The sequence below is a fragment of the Capricornis sumatraensis genome, chromosome 4 (genome assembly GCF_032405125.1).
Source record: "Capricornis sumatraensis isolate serow.1 chromosome 4, serow.2, whole genome shotgun sequence".
In the NCBI taxonomy this organism is placed as follows: Eukaryota; Metazoa; Chordata; class Mammalia; order Artiodactyla; family Bovidae; genus Capricornis; species Capricornis sumatraensis.
This window is the reverse complement of record NC_091072.1, coordinates 37,483,789-37,511,005: the sequence shown is the minus strand read 5'-3', so window position 1 is coordinate 37,511,005 and position 27,217 is coordinate 37,483,789.

Sequence of the window (27,217 nt, the reverse complement as noted above, 5' to 3'; positions counted from 1 at the left end):
TCGAGTCCCCTCCAGCTCCTTACGGTGATTGTGAGCTACTGGCGGCATCCACAGCCACTCCTGGTTCACAGAGCCTGGTGTGGATTCTACCTAAATCTTCATAAACCCAGACTCTAAAAGCAACCCTGACACACAGCAAACCATTATACTCTGCTTTGTTTCTTTCTTAAACTCCCCTTTCCACCATCAGTGATGACTTGTGTCCTCTTTCATCTCTTGAAACTCATATTTTCTTCTAAAGATCTTTTATACTTCCTTGAAACCAGAATGGTTTAGATGGTTTTCTATTGTATGGATATACCACATTTTGTTTATCCATTCATCAGGTGATTGTAATTTTGGAGTATTTCCAGTTTTTTTGGCTATTGTGTTTCATGTGCTTGGCCATTTGTATATGTTGTTTGATAAAATATCCATTCAAACATTTTGCTCATATTTGTTTTTTGTCTTATTATTGAGTTGTATTTTTACATATTTTACATTCTACTCCTTTGCCAGATATAGGATTTGCAAATATTTTCTCCTAGTCTGACTTGCCTTTCTTGATAGTGTCTTTTGACCACTTTGTCTTTAAAATTTTTTGATGAATTTCAATTTATCAAGTTTTTAAAATAATGGATTGTGCTTTTGGCATCATGTCTAAAGAATTCTTTGCTCAGCCAAAGGATATGGAGATTGTTTTCTGCATTTTATTCTTGAAATTTAATAGTTTTTCTCTTTCAGTATTATTGAGATATAGCTGATATACAGCGCTGTATAAGTTTTAGGTATAGGGCATAATGATTTGACTTAGATACATCATGAAATGATGACCATAATAAGTTTAGTGAACATTCATCATCCCATATATTAAAGAAATAGAAAAAAATATGTGATGAGAATGCTTTGATTTACTCTTTTAACAATTTTCATATATAATGAACAGAAGTGTTAATTACATTTATCATGCTGTACATTACATCCCTGCTATTTATTTATCTTACAACTTTCAGTTTGCAGGACCTTTGACTGCTTTCACCTAATTCCCCCTCCCTCCAGCACCCATTTCTGGTAACCACAAATCCAATCTCTTTTTTTCTCTTTCTTTTTTTTCGGTCTGTTCAAATCTTTTTCTCACTTTTAATTTGCTTTCTTATTGAACTTTAAGGGCTTTTTATACATCCTGATATAAGTCCATTATCAAATATGTGATTTTCAAATTTTTTCCCCCCAGTATGTGGTTTGCCTTTTTCTTATTTTCATTTTTAATTAAAAAAAAATTTTTTTTAAGCTCTTATATTTAGGTCTCTGATTCACATTAGAGGTGATTTTTGTGTATGGTATGGTGGGAGGCCCTTAAGTTCTGTGTTTTTTCTTTTTCCTTGTTGCTGATGCCACAAAGTTCTATTGTTTTTATCTGAAGTTCAAGAGTTTTGCAAGCAAAAATGTGTGTCAATTATATCGCAATAAAACCAGTTGGGGGAGGGGAGGAGATCCTCCTAGTTGAGCTAGGCCAAATATCTGACCTACACAATTCTAAGCAAATAAAACAATTGTTGCTTTAAGCCACTTAATTTGCAGTGGTGTGTTATATAGTGACTGATAATCAAGACAATATATCATACTCACTTTAAATTTTCTCTGTAAACAATTATGCCTGAACAGCAAATCTTAAAATAGACATTATGGTAATTTTTATTCCAAAATTTTAAGCATTTCTCATATCAGAAAGTACAGGGCTTCTTTGTGGCTCATTGTAAAGATTTTGCCTGCCAGTGCAAAAAACACAGATTCCATCCCTGGTCTGGGAAGAGCTCACATGCCCCAGAGCAACTAAGCCTGTGTGCTGCAACTATTAAGCCTGTGCTCTAGAGCCCAGGAGCCACAGCTACTGAAGCCCTTGCACCCGAGAGCCCATGTTCCAGTAGCTTCTCCACAAGAGACGCTACTGCAGTGAGAAACCTGTATACTGCCACTAGACAGTAGTCCCTGCTTGCCACAGCTAGAGAAAAGCCTGCACAGGAAGGAAGACCCAGCACAGCCAAAAATAAATAAATAAACAAATAAACAAGAAAGTAAAGACTTTCTGATCTTTTGTATTGACATATATCTTTTGTATACTTTTTGGCACAGTGGTCCCTCCTTACCCACAGGGGAAGCATCCCAAGACACCCCCTGCCCTGTGGACGCCTGAAATCACAGATAGCACTGAGCCCTTTATATACTGTATGTTTTCCGACACACACACGTCTACAATAAAGTCTAATTTATCAATTAGGCGCAGTAAGAGGTTAGCAGTAACTAATAGTAAATTACAACAGTTATAGCAAATACTATAATGAAAGTAATGTGAATGTCACCTCTCTCAAAACGTTTAATTGTTCTATACTCACCCGTCTCCTTCTTGTGATGATGGGAAAGGAAGTGAGGTGAATGATGCAGGCACTGTGATGTAGCCTTGGGCTCATATTGACCTTCAATGGCAGGTCAGGAGAATTATCTGCTTCCAGCAATCCTGGATCCTCAGTCATGATAAAGCGGCTGGTCGGATGTCAGGAGCAGACAATGTTGATGGTTGGGATCCCAGGCAGGTCAGAGCTGGATGGAGAGGACTTTTATCATGTGACTCACAATAGACGTGCAATTGACAACTTATTCATTGTTTACTTCTGGAATTTTCCATTTAATATTTTTGGACCTCAGCTGACTGCAGGTAACTGAAACGTTGGGAAGCAAAACTGCAAATAAGTGGGGAGAGGACTAAATAGATGCATAGCTTTGGCATACATCTTTTGAACTTGGGCTTATCAAGTATGACATTTATGTCAAAGTTAATGAAATTGGTGAATTTCAAAGTTAATGAATTGTTTTTATGGGATTGCATGTGACTTTAAAGCTGTTGGCTATAAATGTATTAGTTTCATGTTTCCAGTTAAAGGATACCAAAGTGGCTTTTTTTTTTTTTTTTTTTTTTGCTTTTGTTGCCTGCAGTTATCTCTGAGAAAAATGCAATTATTTGGAAGAAAGGAAAAACTGCTTTTCATTATGGATTCTTTAATAAACAGCAATCAACTCTTTGCCTTTTAAAACCACTTACAAAGAAAATGATTCTTAATTTCCCATTTCCAAAATGTCCAAATAATAAATTTCTAATTACTTAACTGCAAAAGTAAACACCTTCTAAGGTTTGCTCAGACATTAGGGTATATAGGAGTGATTACCAAATGTGTCTGGTTTCCTAGACACCAAATGGTAAATCTATTAGGATTTCCTACTATTCTCCTGAATTTTGAATACTGTTCATGTAAATTGGAAAGGTCAATGTATAGGGACAATTCTGTAACTTTCTCCCTCTTAAAATTATAAACTTGACAGTAAAATGGAGTAACAGAAAATTTTAAAATAAAATTCATGCACAGTTCAAATCTATAATTTCTTTTTACACTACAAACAAGTTATTTTTGCTATAGTTAGGTAAATAAAGATATGTCCACATAATTGTTAATAGAATATAATATTTTTAACTTGTTTGAGGGAAGATACACATTTCATTAGTCCAAAGTTAAATTATCTAGTTTAATGCTTTACCATATAGCCATTTAGATTCTAGGAGCCCAACGCCTCTATACAAGCTTGAAGAGGATTTGACAACTGATTGTAAGGACATGTTTTAAAAATAGTGTAGTCCAATGAATATTACCTTTGTATTTTAAGTAGCAAGAATCTGAAAAGGCCATCCAATGGAAAATACGTGAATTAAACAATTCTGATATTCATTCCTACTTGGAAGCAGCTTTGGGGTACGATTTGTTCAGTTATAACTGTGTTTCATCTTAGCATGTTTCTGGCTTGAGCAAATTTTTAATCTTGGCAGATCATAGAGTAGAAAAATTCCTTTTTGTACATAATGCAAACATTAGACACTTAAGGAAGGGAGTGGAGGAGGGAAGTTCAGGTTCCAAGTTTCTTTACAATATTCCTCCCAAATGGACTCTGTAGAAACTTAAGAATATTGAGTCTAAACCTGGTGTACAGTCTTGCTTGTCCTCAAAGATGTGATGGTTATTCCTCTAGGCAGACAATTTCACTGGAAAGCCTGGCTATCCTTTTATTTTAGTCTGAATGAATCAACTTTTTTTTTTTTTAAACTAAATGTTCATTCTCTGAAGTCAATTGAATTCCTCCTTCCAAAAATATTCTGTATTTACACTGTTCTGAAGTTATGTCTTTACTGACCTGCTGCCTTGAGGTTAAGTGAGTTGAGGAAATAAGAAAACATGTAAAAAAGAAAGAGAATTTCCTCTTCCTTTCACCTAGAATATAGCCCTAAAGTGAGGTTCACAGACAAGAGTCATCTGCATCATTTGAAAGATTTCTCAAAATGTAGAATCTAGGGCCTCACCTAAGACCCGGTGAATTTGAATCTGCACAATGACAAGAGCCCACATGACCCCAAAGTTGACATGTGCCACCCTAGCAGAAAGCACTAGGTAAAATCCAACAGGCTTCCCCTCCCCTGCGTCTCAGAAGGACCTCTCTTCTCTGGGGTACCACTAAGAAAAAGCACGCAGAGGCAAGGAGGAAATAGTTTCATTTCCACGTTTCTGTTTGCTCTTTGTCAAATGGTCTAGTATTTTCTGACATATCGTATCTCATGTGGGTTAGCATGTGACTTACTCTTTTCTGGTAACATTGAGCCCAAATCATTATATAGGAAGCAGTCTCCTCCTTTACCCAGGAGACAAGTGTTCATGTCATCAGCACATTCTTATCATAGTCCAACTTATGCCAACTGAATTAATTTCATTTAATTTAAGCTGCCATACACTAGACTGATACAAATACAGTTGCCAGAGAAATATATTCTTAGGTAAAAATAACCAATCATTAATATATTGGTTGATTCACATATTTCTCCAAAGGAAAAATTGTAATGAACTTCTATTCATTACAGTTAGACTATATTGTCTTTAGTTAGTTGGCTTCTAGAATACTGCTTGGGATTATACTATAAACTATCTTTCTGCTGCAGATATATAAAAATGTACATATATAAATTTATCTTTAAATTCAAAGAAGAATGCTAAAAATAAACACACACTTTGGTTTACAGATTTACAAAGCTCTTCACCCACATAAGTTCATTAAAATAAGAAGTCTGGGACTTTCCTGGCAGTCCAGTGATTGCAACTCTGTGCTTCCCCTGCAGGAGTGTGGCTTTGCTGAAAGAGGAACTCCCCAGGTCAGTAGGTGCCCAATATGCTACTGGAGATCAGTGGAGAAATAACTCCAGAAAGAATGAAGGGATGGAGCCAAAGCAAAAACAATACCCAGCTGTGGATGTGACTGGTGATAGAAGCAAGGTCAAATGCTGTAAAGAGCAACATTGCATAGGAACCTGGAATGTCAGGTCCATGAATCAAGGCAAATTGGAAGTGGTCAAACAAGAGAAGGCAAGAATGAACGTCAAAATTCTAGGAATCAGCGAACTAAAATGGACTGGAATGGGTGAATTTAATTCAGATGACCATTATATCTACTACTGCGGGCAGGAATCCCTCAGAAGAAATGGAGTAGCCATCATAGTCAACAAAAGAGTCTGAAATGCAGTACTTGGATGCAATCTCAAAAATGACAGAATGATCTCTGTTTGTCTCCAAGGCAAACCATTCAATATCAAGGGTTATCCAAGTCTATGCCCCAACCAGTAACGCTGAAGAAGCTGAAGTTGAACTGTTCTATGAAGACCTACAAGACCTTTTATAACTAACAAAAAACAAGACCTTTTATAACATCCAAAAAAGATGTCCTTTTCATTATATGGGACTGGAATGCAAAAGTAGGAAGTCAAGAAACACCTGGAGTAACAGGCAAATTTGGCCTTGGAATGCGGAATGAAGCAGGGCAAAGACTAATAGAGTTTTGCCAAGAAAATGCACTGGTCATAGCAAACACCCTCTTCCAACAACACAAGAGAAGACTCTACACATGGACATCACCAGATGGTCAACACCAAAATCAGATTGATTATATTCTTTGCAGCCAAAGATGGAGAAGCTCTATACAGTCAACAAAAACAAGACCAGGAGATGACTGTTGCTCAGATCATGAACTCCTTATTACCAAATTCAAACTCAAATTGAAGAAAGTAGGGAAAACCGCTAGACCATTCAGGTATGACCTAAATCAAATCCCTTCTGATTATACAGTGGAAGTGAGAAATAGATTTAAGGCCTAGATTTGATAGATAGAGTGCCTGATGAACTATGGAATGAGGTTCATGACATTGTACAGGAGACAGGCATTAAGACCATCCCCATGGAAAAGAAATGCAAAAAAGCAAAATGGCTGTCTGAGGAGGCCTTACAAATAGCTGTGAAAAGAAGAGAAGTGAAAAGCAAAGGAGAAAAGGAAAGATATAAACATCTGAATGCAGAGTTCAAAAGAATAGCAAGAAGAGATAAGAAAGCCTTCTTCAGCGATCAATGCAAAGAAATAGAGGAAAACTACAGAATGGGAAAGACTAGAGATCTCTTCAAGAAAATTAGAGATACCAAGGGAACACTTCATGCAAAGATGGGCTCGATAAAGGACAGAAATGGTATGGACCTAAGAGAATCAGAAGATTTTAAGAAGAGGTGGCAAGAATACACAGAAGAACTTTACAAAAAAGATCTTCACGACCCAGATAATCATGATGGTGTGATCACTCATCTAGAGCCAGACATCCTGGAATGTGAAATCAAGTGGGCCTTAGGAAGCATCACTACGAACAAAGCTAGTGGAGGTGATGGAATTCCAGTTGAGCTGTTTCAAATCCTGAAAGATGATGGTGTGAAAGTGCTGTACTCAATATGCCAGCAAATTTGGAAAGCTCAGCAATGGCCACAGGAGTGGAAAAGGTCAGTTTTCATTCCAATCCCAAAGAAAGGCAATGCCAAAGAATGCTCAAACTACTGCACAATTGCACTCATCTCACATGCTAGTAAAGTAATCCTCAAAGTTCTCTAAGCCAGGCTTCAGCAATACGTGAACCATGAACTCCCTGATGTTCAGGCTGGTTTTAGAAAAGGCAGAGGAACCAGAGATCAAATTGCCAACATCTGCTGGATCATGGAAAAAGCAAGAGAGTTCCAGAAAAACATCTACTTCTGCTTTATTGACTATGCCAAAGCCTTTGACTGTGTGGATCACAATAAACTGTGGAAAATTCTGAAAGAGATGGGAATACCAGACCACCTGACCTGCTTCTTGAGAAACCTGTATGCAGGTCAGGAAGCAACAGTTAGAACTGGACATGGAACAACAGACTGGTTCCAAATAGGAAAAGGAGTGCGTCAAGGCTGTATATTGTCACCGTGCTTATTTAACTTCTATGCAGAGTACATCATGAGAAACGCTGGACTGGAAGAAACACAAGCTGGAATCCAGATTGCCGGGAGAAATATCAATAACCTCAGATATGCAGATGACACCACCCTTATGGCAGAAAGTGAAGAGGAACTAAAAAGCCTCTTGATGAAAGTGAAAGAGGAGAGTGAAAACGTTGGCTTAAAGCTTAACATTCAGAAAAGTAAGATCATGGCATCCGGTCCCATCACTTCATGGGAAATAGATGGGGAAACAGTGGAAACAGTGTCAGACTTTATTTTTTTGGGGCTCCAAAATCACTGCAGATGGTGATTGCAGCCATGAAATTAAAAGACACTTACTCCTTTGAAGGAAAGTTATGACCAACCTAGATAGTATATTCAAAAGCAGAGACGTTACTTTGCCGACTAAGGTCCATCTAGTCAAGGCTACGGTTTTTCCTGTGGTCATGTATGGATGTGAGAGTTGGACTGTGAAGAAGGCTGAGTACCGAAGAATTGATGCTTTTGAACTGTGGTGTTGGAGAAAACTCTTGAGAGTCCCTTGGACTGCAAGGAGATCCAACCAGTCCATTCTGAAGGAGATCAGCCCTGAGATTTCTTTGGAAGGAATGATGCTGAAGCTGAAACTCCAGTACTTTGGCCACCTAACATGAAGAGTTGACTCATTGGAGAAGACTCTGATGCTGGGAGGGATTGGGAGCAGGAGAAGAAGGGGACGACAGAGGATGAGATGGCTGGATGGCATCACTGACTCAATGGACGTGAGTCTGAGTGAACTCCGGGAATTGGTGATGGACAGGGAGGCCTGGTGCTGGGATTCACGGGGTCACAAAGAGCTGGACACAACTGAGCGACTGAACTGAGCTGAACTGGGGAACTAAGATCTCACATGCAGTGAGCCATGGCCACACAAAAATAAATAAATAGAATAAAATAAAATCGGGTTATCTGTCTTTTAAAAAATATGAAGTCTGTGCAACTTTCAATTTTAAAATTATATGCATTGTAAACTGACTTTTTTTTTTGTAAACTGACTTTTATTGTAGATTTTGTAAATACCTTTGAGATCCTTCATTTAAAGCATCACAAAAGTGGGTTTATTGACATTTATTATGCCATAGATGTGTCTAGGATAATTATTTTATAATTGTTCCTGTGTGTTGGTGTTCTAAGGGTTTTGGTTAAGAAAATCACTGTTTTTCTAGAATTCCCTCCCACTACATATGTTAAGTTCAACATGTTCAGTCTGAGTTGACACAAGGTGCAGACACTGAGGTACCAATCCGCCAACCTGACAGTACTTAGGACTGCTATTCTTATTCAATATCTCATATCAAGATATATGAGACACTGTAGGCTTTAGAATAAGAGTGCCAGATTACTCTGAGCATCTAACATGATTTTAGATAGCTTAGTGACAAAAGGTGATGAAGGATTGAGGATAAACATTGTAAAAAAAATAAAAAGAAAAAATAGCTAAAATTGGCCCTGGGAACAATGTGGAAGGCATTTAGATACCAAGAAGTGTCACTTCTTTCAGGATAAAAGAAGAGAAAGCTGAACACTCTTTTCCATTCAGTTCAGTTCAGTTCAGTCGCTCAGTCGTGTCTGACTCTGCCACCCCATGAACCGCAGCACACCAGGCCTCGCTGTCCATCACCAACTCCTGGAGTCCACCCAAACCCATGTCCATTGAGTCAGTGATGCCATCCAGCCATCTCATCCTCTGTCGTCCCCTTCTCCTCCTGCCCCCAGTCCCTCCCAGCATCAGAGTCTTTTCCAATGAGTCAACTCTTCACATGAGGTGGCCAAAGTACTGGAGTTTCAGCTTCAGCATCAGTCCTTCCAATGGACACCCAGGACTGATCTCCTTTAGGATGGACTGGTTGGATCTCCTTGCAGTCCAAGGGACTCTCAAGAGTCTTCTCCAACACCACAGTTCAAAAGCATCAATTCTTCGGTACTCAGCTTTCTTTATAGTCCAACTTTCACATCCATACATGACTACTGGAAAAACCATAATCTTGACTAGACAGACCTTTGTCGGCAGAGTAATGTCTCTGCTTTTGAATATGCTGTCTAGGTTGGTCATAATTTTCCTTCCAAGGAGTAAGCATCTTTTAATTTCATGGCTGCAATCACCATCTGCAGTGATTTGGAGCCCCAAAAAAATAAAGTCTGACACTGTTTCCACTGTTTCCCCATCTATTTCCCATGAAGTGATGGGACCGGATGCCATGATCTTTGTTTTCTGAATGTTGAGCTTTAAGCCAACTTTTTCACTCTCCTCTTTCACTTTCATCAAGAGGCTTTTTAGTTCTTCTTCACTTTCTGCCATAAGGGTGGTGTCATCTGCGTATCTGAGGTTATTGATATTTCTCCCGGCAATCTTGATTCCAGCTTGTGCTTCTTCCAGCCCAGTGTTTCTCATGATGTACTCTGCATGTAAGTTAAATAAGCAGGGTGACAATATGCAGCCTTGACGTTCTCCTCTTTCCCATAATGGACTTCCCTGGTAGCTCAGACAGTAAAGCGTCTGTCTACAATGTGGGAGACCCGGGTTCGAGCCCTGGGTTGGGAAGATCCCCTGGAGAAGGAAATGGCAATCCACTCCAGTACTATTGCCTGGAGAATCCCATGGACAGAAGAGCCTGGCAGGCTACAGTCTATGGGGTCACAAAGAGCCGGGCACAACTGAGCGACTTCAGTCAGTCAGTCACCTTTTTATTTGATTATGAGATAGATCAACAGTCTTTTTCATAATCCATAAACATACATATTTTTCCAAACACATGTTGGTAGTTAAAAACCCACCACAAGCAAAAGCTTAGGTATAAGGACCAATCATTGTTAAATATATAATAAGATATATATATAAACATATAATAAATAATAAATATTTAATAATGACCAATCACTATTAAATGTTACTTTTGATGATTAATTTTTAAATAATCAATAGACCATTGAAATGAAAAGTACTTTTTCTCTAAGAAAATGCCCCTATTAAATGAAGAACAACTGAAAGCTTCCCTAGCTGTCTTTCCTTTTTTTCTCTTTTTTAAAATAAATATTTATTGCATCTCTATTATGTGTTAGATGTTGTATCAAGGTTTGAAATAAGACAAATCAAATGCAGTTTATGTAATTGAAGATCTTAGATTTCAGGAAGATTGAAGAAAAACCTTAGGAATGATAGATTTGTTACTTTGTTGAAGGTGGAATTGCCTTATAATTAATTTATAAGAAGTTGAAAGCATAGTGATTAATATGGAATAATCATGATTCCACGTGAAAGAATGTCAAATCTTTATTTTAATGTCAAAATCCTTTGTGAGAAATATTTTTCAACAAAGATATATGTCACCAAGTGTTATGCTCTGGGCCAGGTTTCAGGGATATAGGGAAACAGACAGACCTGGTTCCTGTTTTTACAGGTCTTACGTTCTAGCAATAGAGTCAGATGGAAATTAAGAAAGTTGAAAAATAAGTACCGTAACCACAATTAGCAATAAATCTAAATGTCACCAACAAGGAGCCATGATATTGGGGTAAGGGTAGGAAAGATTCACTGAGGATTTGAAACTTCAACAGGGATTTACTCCTAAGCACACACCCTCTCCTACATCTGGACTATGTTTTCAGGAAATCACAAGCTGTGGCTGGGTATCATTTATTATCAGATGAATTGAATTTGTAATGGGCATTGGAATCATACTCCTTCTCTTTTTTATCTTACTCCCTGGAGGTGGCTCTTTATTACATACCAAGCAGTCTGTATATGTGTATCATTTAAGTTGACTATATTCTTTATATATATTTTAAAATTTCTTACTTTGGGCGACAGGGTGAAAAAATTCTTCTATAAAGAGAGAGTTCATTCCTCTCTAATTCAGCAACATATTTGTTCCGTATCACTATGCAATTTAGACAACCAAAACAAACTCCAACTCACATTGTTTGTCTATTGACAGACTAAATTGTTGTTTCGTCACTAAGTCATGTCTGACTCTTTTACGAACCTGTGGACTGTAGCCCACCAGGCTCCTCTCTCCATGGGCTTTTCCAGGGAAGAATACCAGAATGGGTTGCCAGTTCCTTCTCCAGGGGATCTTCCCAACCCAAGGATTGAACCCACATTTCTTACATTGACAGATGGATTCTTTACCGCTGAACCACCAGGGAAATCTACTTGTCTGTCTGTCTGTCTATCTAATCTGATCCAGAGAAAGGCAGTGGACTCTGACGATTTAGGGATCATTTCTCACACCTCGCCTTTCCCTCCAGAACCTAGCCCCGTGCTTATATGCAGTGCCAGGAATGCCTGAAGTTCTCAGGACTTAGTTTCTTCCTGAAACCTCACTCAACAGATGCTCCGCCTCTGTAACCCATAGTCTGGTGTTAATTACCAAGGCAAGAACATTCCATAGGATATTAAGACATAAGGCAAGAAATTTGTTGATTAGTCCATTTAAACTACATGAATTTAATCCTTTAAAAGTACTTCAGATGCCAAAATGTATGATGTTTTTCTTCATATCTGACCAGGTATTTATAATTGCGTTGCACATTGGAGGATCTGAAAGTCTGATAGAATGATGAAGAGATCATTATGACCAAATGATTAATATTGAGACTTTGAGAAACAAGCAAAAAGTGGGGATCAGGGAAATAATATTTATTGTGGGAAAACTTTGTTCTTATGAAATTGGCTATAAATACCATAATAATTAATTATTAATGTGTCCTCTAACAATAATAAAGATTTGTCAATTTCTCTAAATCCTACCTATATTTTTCCAAAGGTACTTCTAATATCTCACTTTGTAGTGCTTTTTTGATCATTTGAACAACTTTCTGCTGCTGAAATTTGCTCTTTTTCAAGTATTCACATCTCCCTGGAAGGCACCACCATCCGCTTGGTAGCCCAGGAAATACTATGAAGCTCCATCCTTGAATCTTCCTTCCTTGTTGCCCTGATGTCCAGATAATCTGAATGGCTGTCGGTTCCATCCATCTTTATCTTAAATTGGCTCATCCTTTGTATCATTTTCCATCACCTCCTTTCTCTGGCTGAGCCATTCTCTCTCTTCCTGCTGTTTTCTAATGGTGTCTCAACAAGAGAAATCATTACTTACGCAGACTCTAGAATTATCTTTTAAATGTAGATGTGACTACCTTTTGAATCCTTTCAATGATCTCATTGTCCCAAAGACAGAGCCAACACCCTCCGGATGTAACTTCCAAGGCCACTACTCTGGCTCCCTGATTCCACCTCAGTATTTGCATCCTCACCTCTCCTCTTGCCTTTCCCTGCCTCCCCCACCACACAACACACTAGTCTATCTGGAGTCTTTCCAACCACTTTCAGTTCTCAGCTCTCTCTTAACCTTGACCTTCTCTAGTCCTGTTACTTTCCCATGGAATGCTCCATTTACCCCTCCCTTTCCTCAGAACCAGAACCAGATCACTTTTTTTCTTTTATTGGAATTGCCCATTTGCTATTAAATTTGCATCCTATTCTACAGGTTCACTTTATCCACACGTGGTGAGGCTCCTGGAGGGTTGGACACTGCTGAGGTCACTGTTACAACCTGTAACATCAGGAAGATGTTTGATAAATGCTAAGTTAATCAAACTTCTCTTTGTAGATGGCTTTAAAATTCCTTCCACACATAACCCTGTGAAAACCAAGTGTGTGATGGGGGTGGTCTTGGACAGGTAAAGTATGCTGGTTTTCAGTGAGATGGATGGGAGTCTTGTTTTCCATGCAGTCTGCTCAGCATCAATATGACTTGAAGATCTAGCGTGGAAACCATGGTCTAGGTTTCTGGGTTGCTGTTATTCTAGCTAATGGCAGTGATCGTGTTGTTGCACTTCTGTTGATATTTAATAAAACTCAGAGAACAGCATGCAAAAGGCAGTGCTGATTCCTGCTGAGAGAAAAAGGGAAGCAAGTGAACCATCTACCAAGCAATTTCAAATGTTTCTGCTGTAACCTTAAGAGCATAATTTTAACTTCTTGGCACTGGATGAAGTCAATGTTGGTGTACTTTGAACTAACGCATTATACTGGAAAATTGGATCCAGAGGTAAAGTGGAGTTTTTTTTTCTTAGAAGTTGTTTAGCCAAGATACACAATCCATGAACAAGAGTAATTTGGTGAGAATACTAGAAAAGTGTATATCTGGATAAATACTTGTCTTTCCCATGTTCTAAAATACCAACGCTTTCTTCCTTCCGGTTATCATTTATATTTACTATTATTTTTATTTTATATTATTTTCATGTATTTTAAACTGCAAACTAGTCTAATTTATTTTATTAAGAATATTTAGAAATCTGGGGAGTTAAGAGTATTTCACAGAGTCGGATACGACTGAAGTGACTTAGCAGCAGCAGCAGCAGAAATACCCATTTAAATTGAATATTTCTTGCATGAATAAAATTTTAACAATTATACCTGATTGTGAGGAAATAAGGATGTATTTAAAGCTTCTAGTATCTAAAAAAACATGCTTAATTTTTAGTTTTAAGAAAGTGATGACAACTTTTCCTTTTTAATACTTCCAGACTCTTCAAGGGTTATTCAAGTCAATTGTATGCGAATAATTGAATTGGCATTGTGCTGGCTTGAGGTATGACCAAATCCATGTTCCATATGGATTGCCAATCACATTATTAGCAATTTAGGCAAATTAATGACTAATCTTGCATTGGGTAATGGTAACCGTTTTCAGATCAATAAATAATATCTAATTACTAATCAAGACAAGAATATAGCTAAAGAAAGATTATATGAAAGATGATAGATTCACAGTAAGTAGTTTTTAGCTGAAATCCAACTATTAGTAAGAGATTACTGGGATGGGATTTATGTGAGTAACCCCCCATAATTTAATGTTATTTTTCTTCTGAATGTTATCTGACACATGTCACTCTCTGGAGTGTGTAACCTGGCCTAGAACTCTCTCAGGACCCAGCTCCCTCACAATCTTTCTGGTGTTTCCTGTATGAGCCATGGTGGAACCATCCCAAATGGGCTCTGTTTTAGGGTTTAGCCCTCTGCTTCCATAAGGAAGAGAACCAAGAGATTAAAGAAACAAGAGAAAGGCAGACGCACCATGGTTTTGATTTTTCTCTTTCTGTTTAAAGAGAAAGATTGATGGATTGTGATCTTCAACCAGCCATTATATATAAAACAGTATTTAGATGCCTTCTTTGCTTACTAACAACACCTCACTGACTGTAATTCCATTGCAAAGTGCTTGAGTCAGGGCTTGGAAGATTTAGACAGAGGCAAATCTGGAGCTCTGCAGCCAGAGCAAGGGTGACAGCACCATAGTTCCGTGAGCTATAAATCTGTGGAAAGAAGATGCAAGTGTGTTACAAGGAAGATCAGATGGTTGGGAGTAGATTCAGACAGTAATGTGTTGTCACTTTGGGCTAGATATTTCACCCCCCAGGCTAGATGTTTCAGGGTGCTGAGCTCAATCTTTTCTTCCTTCTTTCCTTTTAGCTGTGGTCCTTTAACTATGTAACCTTAAGCAGAATTTCAGTTTCTACAAATATCTGTTCATTCTGTCATTTGACAAATACTTAATGAGTACCAACTATGTCTTGGGCACTGTTCAAGTGGCTGGAGCATGACAGGTAAATCAGAGTAGAGATGATGAGGTAGACACAGAGCTGAGGAGCAAGGATCTTGTCTTCTTGGATGAACTCCCTGTCACCTCCCCCTCCCCCCGAGCCTGGCAGTGGCCCAGAACATTCTTCTCTGAATCCTAGTTTTACTGGAGCACAGTCTGAAGATCATGGAGATCTCCCTTATCCTTCGAATAATCTCTGGTTCCACAAACAGACGGTGCATGTTCATTCGCCACTGCAGTTGCCACCACAAATGCACCCAGATTGCTGCAGTCAAGTTCTTGGTGTAGTGACTCATCCTATCGCAACTGACATTTCCTTTCTAGATGGTACCCTACTTTAAAAAGAAAGAGGCAAAAGAGTCACATTTTTATTTTATTTTTGTGTTTTCAACTGGTGGATAATTGCTTTACAATGCTGTATCAGTTTCTGCTGTGCAACAACATGAGCCATAAGTATACGTACATCCCCTTTCTCTTGGGTCTCACTCCCATCCCCCGACCATCCCATGCCTCTAGGTCATCACAGGTCGCTGAACTGAGCTCTCTGTGCTATACAGCAGGTTCCCACTAACTCTGTTTTGCACGTGGTAGTGTGCATATGTTAATGTAACTTTCTCAATTTGCCCCTACCCTGCCCATCCCCCTGCTGTGTCCACAAGTCTGTTCTTTACATGTGTTTCTATTCTTGTCCTACAAATAGGTTCATAGGTATCATTTTTCTAGATTCCATATATATGTGTTAATGTACAATATTTGTTTTTCTTTTTCTGACTTACTTCACTCTGTTTGACAGACTCTAGGTTCATCCACATCACTTCAACTGACTCAGTTTCACTCCTTTTGATCGCTGAGTAATGTTCCATTGTATATGCGGGCCACATCTTCTTTATCCATTCACTTGTTGATGGACATTTAGATTGCTTCCATGTCCTGGCTGTTGTAAATAGTGCTGCAATGAACGTTGGGGTACATGTGTCTTTTTGAATTATAGTTTTTCTCAGCATGTATGCCCAGTTGTGGGATTGCTGGATCATATGGTAGATTTATTCCTAGCATCTTAAGAAGTCTTCATACTGTTCTCCATAGTGACTGATTTTAATGAGATTTTGCCTCTCAGTGCTGAGGTTCATTTTTATTTCACTACAGAAGTCATTAATGGCCCATGATCTACCTTTTTTTCTGCAAGACTATTAAAGGAATTCTTAACCATGTGTTCCAGTTTTAACAAGTAATGGTTCCCCTTTGAGGAGACCTTGCACATCCTGTTTGGTACTTGAATAAAGTTAAACCAGGGCCGAAATATATTCTAATTTCTTACCTGGGTATTAAAAAAAAAAAAAAAAAGGCCAGAAAAGGAGGGGCAGAAGAAAAGCAGTTGCAGTTGCCATTCAGGATTTATGAGGAATAGTTACATTTGACAGCTAAAATATAAAACCACTTATCTTTGCTGCCAGTCAAAGATAATTTCCTCTGGTTCCTTCTATTTGAATTCATCCAATAATGGACAAGGTGTTTTTCTTTTACGAAGAGAAGGTAGTCTCTGAAATTATATGAAATTTAAATGATTTAAGTCCTAGCTAGAAAATTTAGCTTGAGATCTAATGGGGATCATCACCTTCTATTCCAATCATATTTCATCTCCCACACCTGCCTTCTAGAGCTGTTTCAATCACGGGTAACAGTGGGGGAGAGAAACGCTGCCCATTAAGTGTGCAGCAAAGGTCTTAGTAGTTATGAGCCAAGTTGGAAAGTGGGACAACTGTCACCACAGGGCTCGACCTGCAGGGAGCCTGGAGTTCTGCCCTGACAGCGCCGAACTCGGCAACTTCACTCTCTGGTTTAAGAGATTCGATCTTTCTAACAGTCCAGTCTGAAAGCCAGCTTCACAGATACTCTATTTCTGGAGGGCCATGCAGCCAGAACTGTGGGAAACCCTTGTGGTGGTGGTTGTGTTTTTGATGAAGGGCAAAGCTCAGCGGCGATGTGGCTGGTCTGCGTGAAGTCTCCGGATCCACAGACAGGGGGCCTGAGCGGAGTCCGCTTTATGCCGCAGGAGAGGAGGAGCACCCTCTCCAGCAGCCGGAAGGGGGCTCGGGGCGTGGCCCACGTGCCTGGCGTGAACCCTGGAAAGTCAGCGCAGGGTTTCGGTGAAGGAGGGAAGCTGAGCTGGCACTTGCCCGCTCTGGAGCAGGGGTGGGCCCGGGTACTGTGTCCCGACAAGAGAAAGGAGGCTTCGTGGGCAGATTCCCCGCTTCCGTCGTCTGTCACATTATCCTGCAGAGCTGAGCACATCCTGTTTTCCTGAATTCTCATCACTGAACGCCTGGTGTTTAGCACAAAGAGTTGCTGGGGTTTCTTAGGTTTCCTTTCCCTGTACCCCCAGCATTCCCTCACCCCGATTCAATTCTCCTCGCTTATTTTTTCCAGAAAATGTCTGTAACTTTCTACCTGCCCCTTGGTTCCACTGGTAACTGTGTCTCTGAAGGCTCATGATGGATCTCTACTAAACCATGGGCTAAGGGTCTCCTCCTTTAGAGGTATAGAAAGGGCAGGATTTTAAAGTCATTCTTCCTGCTTTCCTTTCCCACACATTTCAGATAGGAACTGAGAGGGGTGTAGACACTTGTGCCTCCAGAGGAACTTCCCTTCCTCCGCAGCCCCACCCCAGGTTACAATGCAGTGGCTACAATGAGCTCAGCTCTAATCACATCCCCTCCATCCTCTTTGTTCCAGAGCTGCATTTCTTTAACACAATTCAGTTCAAAGTAAACCATCACGTGCCCCTGTATGGCTCTAATCAAAGATCTCTGCCACGTGATACTGTCTCAGGTCAATAATCATGAATTAACAGTCCACCCAGAAAGGTTAGGGACCTGTCCAGAGCAGGAAAACTCATTCCCATAGAAAGCAGTTAGTGTTAAATGCTGAGTGATGAATCAGTGATATAGAATATATGAGCTCTGCTTGCTCAATATCCTGCACTTCCTCTCAGCCTTTATCGCAATTGTCATGCAAGGTTTATCTGGATAGTATTTGTTTAACATCTTGTCTTCACGCTGCATCATCCCTTTGGTACAGGGTCCTTGCCGCACTTTGGTTACCAGCACATCCCAAGGGGAGAACCGTGAATCCAGAAATTCAGAGAGGAAAGCACCTCGGGCAGTTGTGCTAGCTACTGGCCACGGACCTCAGGGAAGCCTTCTCAGAGGTGCTTCAGATTCAGCAGGAAAGTCCAAAAATTGCCAGGGATTTGCCACGTCAGCCTGAGCCTGTGTCTACACCACAAAGCTGTCATGATACACTTCTGTATCTGGGAATCCCCAACCTGTGGTTAGAATCAGAAAGTGGTGGGTGTCTCCCCTCCTGGTGTGGCTTAGACAGACTGCTTGTGTCCTCCTGCTTGACCTGCCCCCATGTGTGGCCCAGATTCCACTCCCCACAGAGACACATCCAGTTTCCACGGGTCTGGAGTTCAAGAGGGCATCCGGGCCTCCAAGGCCGCCACCACACCCGGGCTGTTATGATGGTTTCCATTTTGAAAGATGCTCTGGGCAGCAGCAGCCCCCTGAAAGCCCTTCCTGTCTTCCCTGTAGCAGTTCTCTGTCTTTCATTCTTGGTTCCAACTCTCCTGAGATTTGGAAGAACATGAAAAAGAAAATGGCAACCAACCTTGCTGTGGGGTTCATAACTTTGTGTGCAGTGTAGTGTGAATAGGAAGAAATTGTTCAACCATAAATGGTGAGGAGGGGCATGCAGCTGGTGGAAGACTGGTCTCCATCACCTCTGCTCAGCACCTCCTCCGGAAGAGAACGGGGCATCTCTACTCAGCTGTGCTGTGGTCCGTGTATGAAGATGCACAAACGGCAGTCTAGCCTTGGAGTCTTTCTTTTCGTATTTTTCTAAGCAGCTTTGGTCCAAATAAGGCTCTTACTCTTCCTGAGATAATTCCTAACATTTCTAAATGGGTTTCAAATTCCCGGCTAACTCCACTATCGGTAATGAGCACGACATTTCACAAGTGGGCTGGTGGGTCGTACACATGCACATTATATACTTGTACTTCGTTTTGCTTGAAACCCTCTTAGGAACTATGGGAAAAGACTGCTTTATTTAAAAATCAGGGGTAAACAGAACCTTACAAGTGTCACGAGAATATGGGGGATTCAGTTCAGTTCAGTCGCTCAGTCGTAGGAAAAATTAAAAACACCACCCAGCAAGATTCATGCGATTCCGCTCTCTCTTCGTGCCTTGAAATATTATGCATTTTGCTCCACTCACATGATTTTGGGCTCCATTCAAACAAATCACTTCAAGTGTCTTTTTCAGAAAATGGTGACTAAAATTTGTTGTTTGTTCTTTAAGGAAACAAAACAGAACAAGCCCAGTGAATAAGAGGAATGATCATGGTACATGATACCAATTCAGTTTTAAAAACAAAAAAAGGAAACTGAAAAGGTTTTGTCCATTTAGTTTTTTACACTATAGCATCTATGGGCAAATACCGTAACCTTACCAAATGCCTTTTTTAAGAGACTGACCCTAGACTGATAAGCTTTCTGCTCCCCCCACCCCGACCTTCTTATATAGACTCTGTGTATTGTGATTTTATTTATGCTCCAGTTTGCATGGAATTATGTCCCTAGGTAATGCCACTGGAGCTTAGTCTTACAAGCTTCTTGGGATTGTAGTCCACTTCAAACAAGTGTTTAATATTCCAAATTAAGATAGTTAAATTGTGCTTTTGCTTTGCAGCACACTAAAAGCAAAATAATTTCTATATTGCCAAAACCATTTTAAATGCTTTGGGAAGTGTTAAGTTATCTGTAGGTGTGCAAACTAGATACTTTGTTCAAGGGCAGATGGCTCCTTACTGTTTTGGTCACTCCTAGGAGGGTGGATTCAATTAAAGTTGCCTGATGGGAAAATCAACATTCTCCAAATATGCAGGCAAAGCTTTCCTCTGCAGGGCAGAAGAATTGCTGTGCTCCTTGGCCTCGACCACGGATTTGTTTTCATTTTTCTTCCCCACCCCCGCGAGTTCACACTTAAGGCCCATTTTAGTGCTGTGTGTCTACCACCTACTTCCTGTTATTGTGTTTGCTATTACAGGCTGCCCTCCTCAGAACTCTTATCTTTCCATCACCTCCTAGACCTTTCGCTGAGATGAATTTGCCAGAGGCAGAGAAAGACTGGTTGGACTCAGTTCCTACCTGAGAGGGGACCTAACCGTAACCTGTTAAAATAAAGGATGACTGTCTGATGCACTTACCCTTATGTTGTGGCTTTATTATTGTTTGAACTGCAACCCAGACTGGAACTTTTTTAAATTTCAAAGACTTTATTTTTCCTCCATGTCTTTTTTTTTTTTTAATCTAATTTTGAACCTTAATGTGTCGACAGATCTCTTTTACGTTATTTTTGGCTAAAGCCAGAAACCAATTGTGTTGAAAAATATTATGAGAATACCTCTCCTTCTAAAATTTCTAGTCCAGTATAGTAGACTCCAGAGGTTTGGATTAATCAGATAAGCCTTAGAGAAACATCCACTGTTGTAGATTATCTGCTTAACCAAATCCCAATGCTGAATGGCTAGAGGTTTTCTTATCTATCAATAGAATGAACTAACTGTGTATTAGGGGAGTGACTTAATGAACTGTGATTTATATATGAAGGGAATCCAAAACCTCATAGTGACACTTTTAATAATGTGGCCCAAAAAAGTCATGTTCATGTACATTTTGAAGGCTAATATATATTTTGCAAGATGCCTATCTCTGACATGAGTAAATATGAAATATACAACTGATTAACCTGATTATTCCATAAGAAAAGCCAAAAATACTATTTTTATCATACTAGTCATTTTGAGATTATTTAAAAACACATTTTACTGGTGAAAATTTGATTCTTATGTTTGGAGGAACAAGCAATTAATGTCTTTTTTCAGTTTATGAGCAGTGGAGTCCAACGAACACTTTCTGAGAATCTGCCCTGTGTTCGGGCTATGACAGTCAGGGATGAGAGCTGGGTGAGAAAACAGTGTCCCTGTTCGGGAAGACTCCATCTCATCAGAGAGACAGAGAACTAAACACATGTTTTCACTGTGAATGTGCTATGAGCGTTAACACAATTACGGAGAGGGCTCGTGAGAACAAACGGGTTGACACACTCAATGCTGCAGGTGATGCCTTACACCACACAGTGGTTGCAAAATCCTGAAGGTAAAGTGCTAATTTCTGCCACAGTGGGTGGGCTGAAATGAGTTTTAGAAACTATATCAGGCAGTGAGTTTTAGGAACTATATCATAGGCCAGGTGATAAGTTAGAAAACCTGATGCTGTCATTCATTCTGTGTAACTTAACTTATTCTCTTGTACCTACATTGTACCATGTTCTATGCTAAAAACTATGCACTCTAAGGGTCTTAGTTTTTCATATGCAAAATTGTGACCATGTTAGGGCTTCCCTGGTTGCTCAGCTGGTAAAGAATCCACCTGCAATGGGGGAGACCTGGGTTCACTCCCTGGGTTGGGAAGATCCCCTGGAGAAGGGAACAGCTACCCACTCCAGTATTCTGGCCTGGAGAATTCCATGGACTGTATGGGGTTGCAAAGAGTCAGACATGACTGAGTGACTTTCACTTAGGTTTCTTTGACAGTTAAATGTATTAATCCACATAAAGCACTTAGAACAGTGCCCAGAAGATACTAATACAGTAATAATAAGTTAAAAATTATTAGCTATTATTTTCAGGTATCTCCATTCTAACTGATAATGCTACCCAGCAAGATGGCAAGATGGGTGATCAATTCATTCACGTATTCATAAATATTTATTAAGCACTTATTATGCACCAGGCTTTGGAGATTCAAAAGTGAAATGAAAAGCTACTTGCATGTAGGTTCAGATTCCAGTGCTAAGATGAAAGAAAAGCAAGTTAATCATCAAACAAATCAATTAATTCAGAGGTCAATATGCATGGAATGAGTATAACAGTGTTTGGGGATGGGGGAGGCATTTCATAGATGGTCACTGTTGAAAGCCTCCTGGAAGAAGTGACAACTTGAATGTTAAAATGGAACCAGCCCCACAAAGACACCATGTAGGAATATACTTGGCTTGTTCCAGAACAGACAGAAGACCACGGGTTTGGAATAAACGTAATAGATGGACACAAACATGGGATGAGGCTGGAGAAACAGGTTCATGCAGGGCCAGGGTGGGATTCTAAGAAGCTCGAATCATTTCATGTGTAATGGACACTCTCTGCAGAAAAAAGTTACAGCCAGTCTTTCAAACACACACACACACTCTTTGGTTTGTATTTACATTTCACTATGAGTTACCTAGATTTAAATGAAAGGAAAGTGAAGCAAGGTAGCAAATATATCTATATTCTAACTCTGCATTTGCTTCTAGGGAGCTCAATGCCAAGAAGGGTCAACAGACATATTAAAAGACATCAAGACATGGGCCAGGAAGTGTAGTGACTGTGTTGAGCTCAGGGAGAGTGTGTGAGAACTCCTGGGAGAAGCAGTACATGTGATCTGAGATGAAGCCAAATTCCCAAGTTTCATTCAAACTCTGTTGTTTCTACTTCTCTTGATCCACACTTGCATAACTGGCCACTACTGCCGTTGTTGTCCATCTGGTCTTCAACAGCAGTGTGAGTTTTGGCAAGATACTGACTTTGAACATCAGTCTCTCTCCATTTAAAATAGGGATGCATAGTTATATATCAAGGTGAGAGAGAGAAATCCATACCTTACCGGATGGATTTATAATAAGGATATGACATATAATATATACTATATATGATTAAATAAACCTCATGAGGATGGATATTGCTAGCAGGGAAACTGGCATATAGAAAGTGATCAATAAACATGAGCCTAGTTCTATTCCTTGGGTGTCTTTAAGAGAATATATTGATTGTTCAAATCCCTCAAAACACTACTATTGCTTCCTAATACATTACTTATTAAGGAGCTTCTCATTCTTTCTACATTTTCCTTAAGCTCTCTGTACAATATGACTACTCCTGGCCACATCTTGTCTATCTCCCAACTCAACTAAAACTTATGCACTGACTCTCTTTTGAAAGCACCCACTTTCTAAACCGAAACCTTCTCTCAGGCTTACAAAGTCTTATTTACCATATCGTAAAGTCTTTTTCTTCCTTCAGTATCCTCTAAAGGCATTTTTCTATTGATGTGCAATGGAAAGAGAAACTGCAAATTCTCCGAGAATATAACTTCTTTAAATCTGACACTCCATAAATCAACTCTGATAAGCCCTTCCTTTTCGGAAAAATGAGATTGAGATATATTTACAATTTTCCTTTTGTCTCCATTGTCTAACTATTTTGATGATTGAAATGAATAATACCCCTAGAGTTATTCTTCTTATTTCCTTTCTTTTCCCATCAAATCTTTGAGGAAATAAAAAATAGAACAAGGCCACCTTGGGCCCCAGTTTACTGATCAAATACCTATGCAGCAATTGTTTTGGTACACACCCTGTATGAAGCTTTGTGGTTGAAGAAGGCCCTGTGCTGAATTTCTGGGTTTCCTGGGAGGAAGCTGGAGGTAGATGAGACCATTCAACTATCTGTTGAATTGGAAACCATCTGAGATAAGCTAGCTGAATTCTACATCATAGAGTCAAACTAAGACATTACTAAGTTTAATAACATTCCAAGAAAGTTCTTCTGTTCTCATGACCTCATCTCACCAGCTCCTGCCCTTATCCCATTTAACACAAAGATTCTAGACACACATCGCACCAGACCTTACAGGAAAACTGCTGGCAGCAAGTCTCTCATTCAAGAGCTCTCTTGTCTCTTGAAATAGATGATCCCTGTTCAGCAGGTGTGAACTGAAGGTATTTGAATTTGGATGTAAATGCCACATTGACTTTTCCTCTACTTTGACTTTCAGAAGATGAGCCCACGTTATACACAAGGAGCAAAGGAAAATCCTGCCAAAAGTACCAGTGAACCTCATTTAGCAGTTGCACTCATAATATCTGACCCCTCCTTTGGGCCCAAAGGATCAAAAGTTTCATTTTCACCTCATTTTAGGGAGCTGGTTTGGATTGAAGTCACATACAAAATGAACCGTCTCCAACATCTACATCAGGAAGTAACTCAAGCTCAAGATAAAGGTCACTGGCGGGGCAACAGGCTTGTGTTGCTTATTCTGGCTTCTCTCTCCTGTCTTGGAGATCGTCTGGAAGAGCCACCATGACTTATTCTTTATAAGCTTTACAAGTTGGAATGAGAGCTCTTGCATGTCGATGAGCCCTTGATGAAGTACAAAGTGTAATGTAAAACAAAATGGACTCTGCTCATGATGGATTCGAATGGTCATTCCACAGAGGTATCCTTGAGCCAAGACCACAACACTTTGGCTCCTACTTACTCATGGAAACTTCTAATTGATTGCTTCAAACCACTTGCCAATTATTGCTCTGAAGAACAATCCTTCGAAGAAAAACTTATGAGGGTCCATGCATCTCTAATGCTAAAATTTATTTTAACTCTATTGTGTCTAGGATTTTACCCACTGAATTTATTTGGAAACTTCATGAGATATTAAATAGGAGATTATATTTGGAGAAGTATTAGTATAACGTGAAATTCTAAATACATCATCTTTTAAAATGATCATTTGATTACACCATTTGAAAGTCATTAAAACAATATTCATAAGAGGGATATTTTTCAGATGTAGAATGTTTAATTATTTTAAGTGACTATAAAAAATATCTAATGATAGTTAAATTGATTTTAAGGTTACTCAGTGAAAATCCTTAAAATAGAGCAGTTTATGTAGGTATTAAACTATGCAATTAAAAATCATCTTTTTACTTATATGGTAATATGTTTGATTCTCCATATTTTGAAGGAAAAATACATAAATGGGCTTATAACATTGGTCAAAGATGTAAGAAATAAATACTAATCTGGAATCTATTCTAATTTGTAAAATGTTTGTTCCAATGTCCATATATTCCTGTAATTTCAAAGAAATGAATTCAAAACATTTATAAATATTAAAAAATATCAATAAAAATAAAGTGAACAAATAAGTTAACAGAGATCAATCTAATTTCTTGGTACCTACCTGAACCAAGAATTTTTTTAAAATCATGAAATTCTATGGAATATTTTTTTTTAAAATCAGATAAGCAGTAGTATTCTGTATTTTTAATAAAATTTATATATAAATAAAATATTATATAAACTGCTTAAATAAAGTTTGTAGCTATTTCACTACTCAGAATACTCTGAGTATGTTTTGTGAACATGGGCTATAAGAAAGTATTTCATCTGTATCTATATTGATTCAATGATTAATTTTTATATGTTCACATATAAAAGTTTTACTTATCATATAAATTTTTAAGAATATATGTAAAGAAGAAAACACTGCTAAGATCTTTCACCACGCTCACCATTACGGTTTAGAGATTTTCAGTCTTTTTAGATGTATACATCTGTCTGTGGATGTTCTGTGTAATAGCTGAAAGGTTACTTCTCAGAGAGCTCTTTACTGCGTAGCTAGGTCTGACCTGTTATCATAGTAACCAGATGATGCATCACATTCTGAAATTTTATGTATTTGTGTGCTCTGCTAACCCTCTCGGATCCTCTCAAAGACTCAGCTTGGATTCTATCACACACAATAACCTTCAATATTGATTGCTTGGAGAAGTAGAGAGAAAAAAATTGTGCTTCTTCTTTGGGTCAATGGAGTGGAAAAGATGCCAGAGCTGGCTTGATGTGAACAGGATTGGGATTTCACGACGATGGAAAACTGAAACAAGTGGTGACTATGAGATCATGAAAGTGTTCCTCCCTCCAAGCCCCCTTTACAAAGGACAAGGGCTGAAGAACTGTGTGCTCTCCAGGTAGCATGGCCTTTGCTGACATTTGATTCACTCTCAGCCCAAGTGTTGTGTTGTTGAACTTTAAATTTCAGCTCCTTGACAGCTTCTCTAAAAAAATTTCCCTTGCTGCCTTTTGATCTTAATCAATCAAAACAAAACCTTCATATTTCGTTAAGCCTTAACATATCACGTTTAGTTTAGCTTAAAGCAAACTTATGGAAACGTCCTCATCAATAAAGTGATAGATGTAATAATAATATGAGGTGTACAAACAGGATTCAAGAAATTTGAAGAGTTTTATTTGCAAGTGATGAGGATAATCAGAACTTGGTTCATGTCTCTGCTCTGCCATTTATTAGCTTTGAGACTCTGGGCAAATTTCTTAACCTCTTTGTGTGTCAACTTGCTTATTTGTAAAGTGACACCAACAGTGCCTCGTATGGGTGTGCACTGAGCTTTCGATGAGATAAAGAACTTAAAGCGTGCAGGAGACTGCTGGACACTGCTCTGTACTCTGGAAAAGTCGGTTCATGTTACTCTATCTGGACTAAATATAGTTGCTGTTGTTTTTTAAAAATATATCAACAAGAAGTAAAATGAGATTGGCAGAAAAAATAATAAACTGTGAAATTCAAACTTATCCCGCCAGATATCTCATTAGGAGTAAATGGTGGGCAGAGAACAGAATTAGAGAATATAAACTCTAAAATATGGGTTCATATTATTTATGTTTTATCGTTGTTGCTTACTTGCTACATCATGTCCGACTCTTTGCGGATAATGACATTTAAAAATCAAGGTCAAATTTTCTACTCAGATGTACGATGTATGTATTATTGTATTCTGAAATATAAATTTGGCACTTCTGACAAACTTTGTTGCTTTCTGTTTTTTAAAGTGAAGGGCAGCGAGACCCAGTGAGGACAGCTCCTGCTGACAGCTCACACGATCACTGCCCAGGCCCGGCCCAAGGCCAGAACCATGTGTTCGAAATTCCTCTTCTTCACCATTGCTTTTTCTGGGCTTGTAAACAGGCTTCTTCCCCACAAGACTTCATTATCTGCAAAATGTTTCTAAGTCTCTATTTTTAAGTTTTAACTTAAAAGATTTTCATAAATATAGGTCATAATCAAGTTGTATAATTTGTTTATATTTTATTGGCTTATTGACACAAATATTTAAGCTTTACCGCTGAATGTGTCATCATCAACCAGTGTTGAGATTTTTCTTATAATTATCTCTAAAATGATCATCTCAGCCAATAATATAGTTATATTCATTCCTAAAGGAGTCAATACTGATGTAACGGGCAGACACCAATAT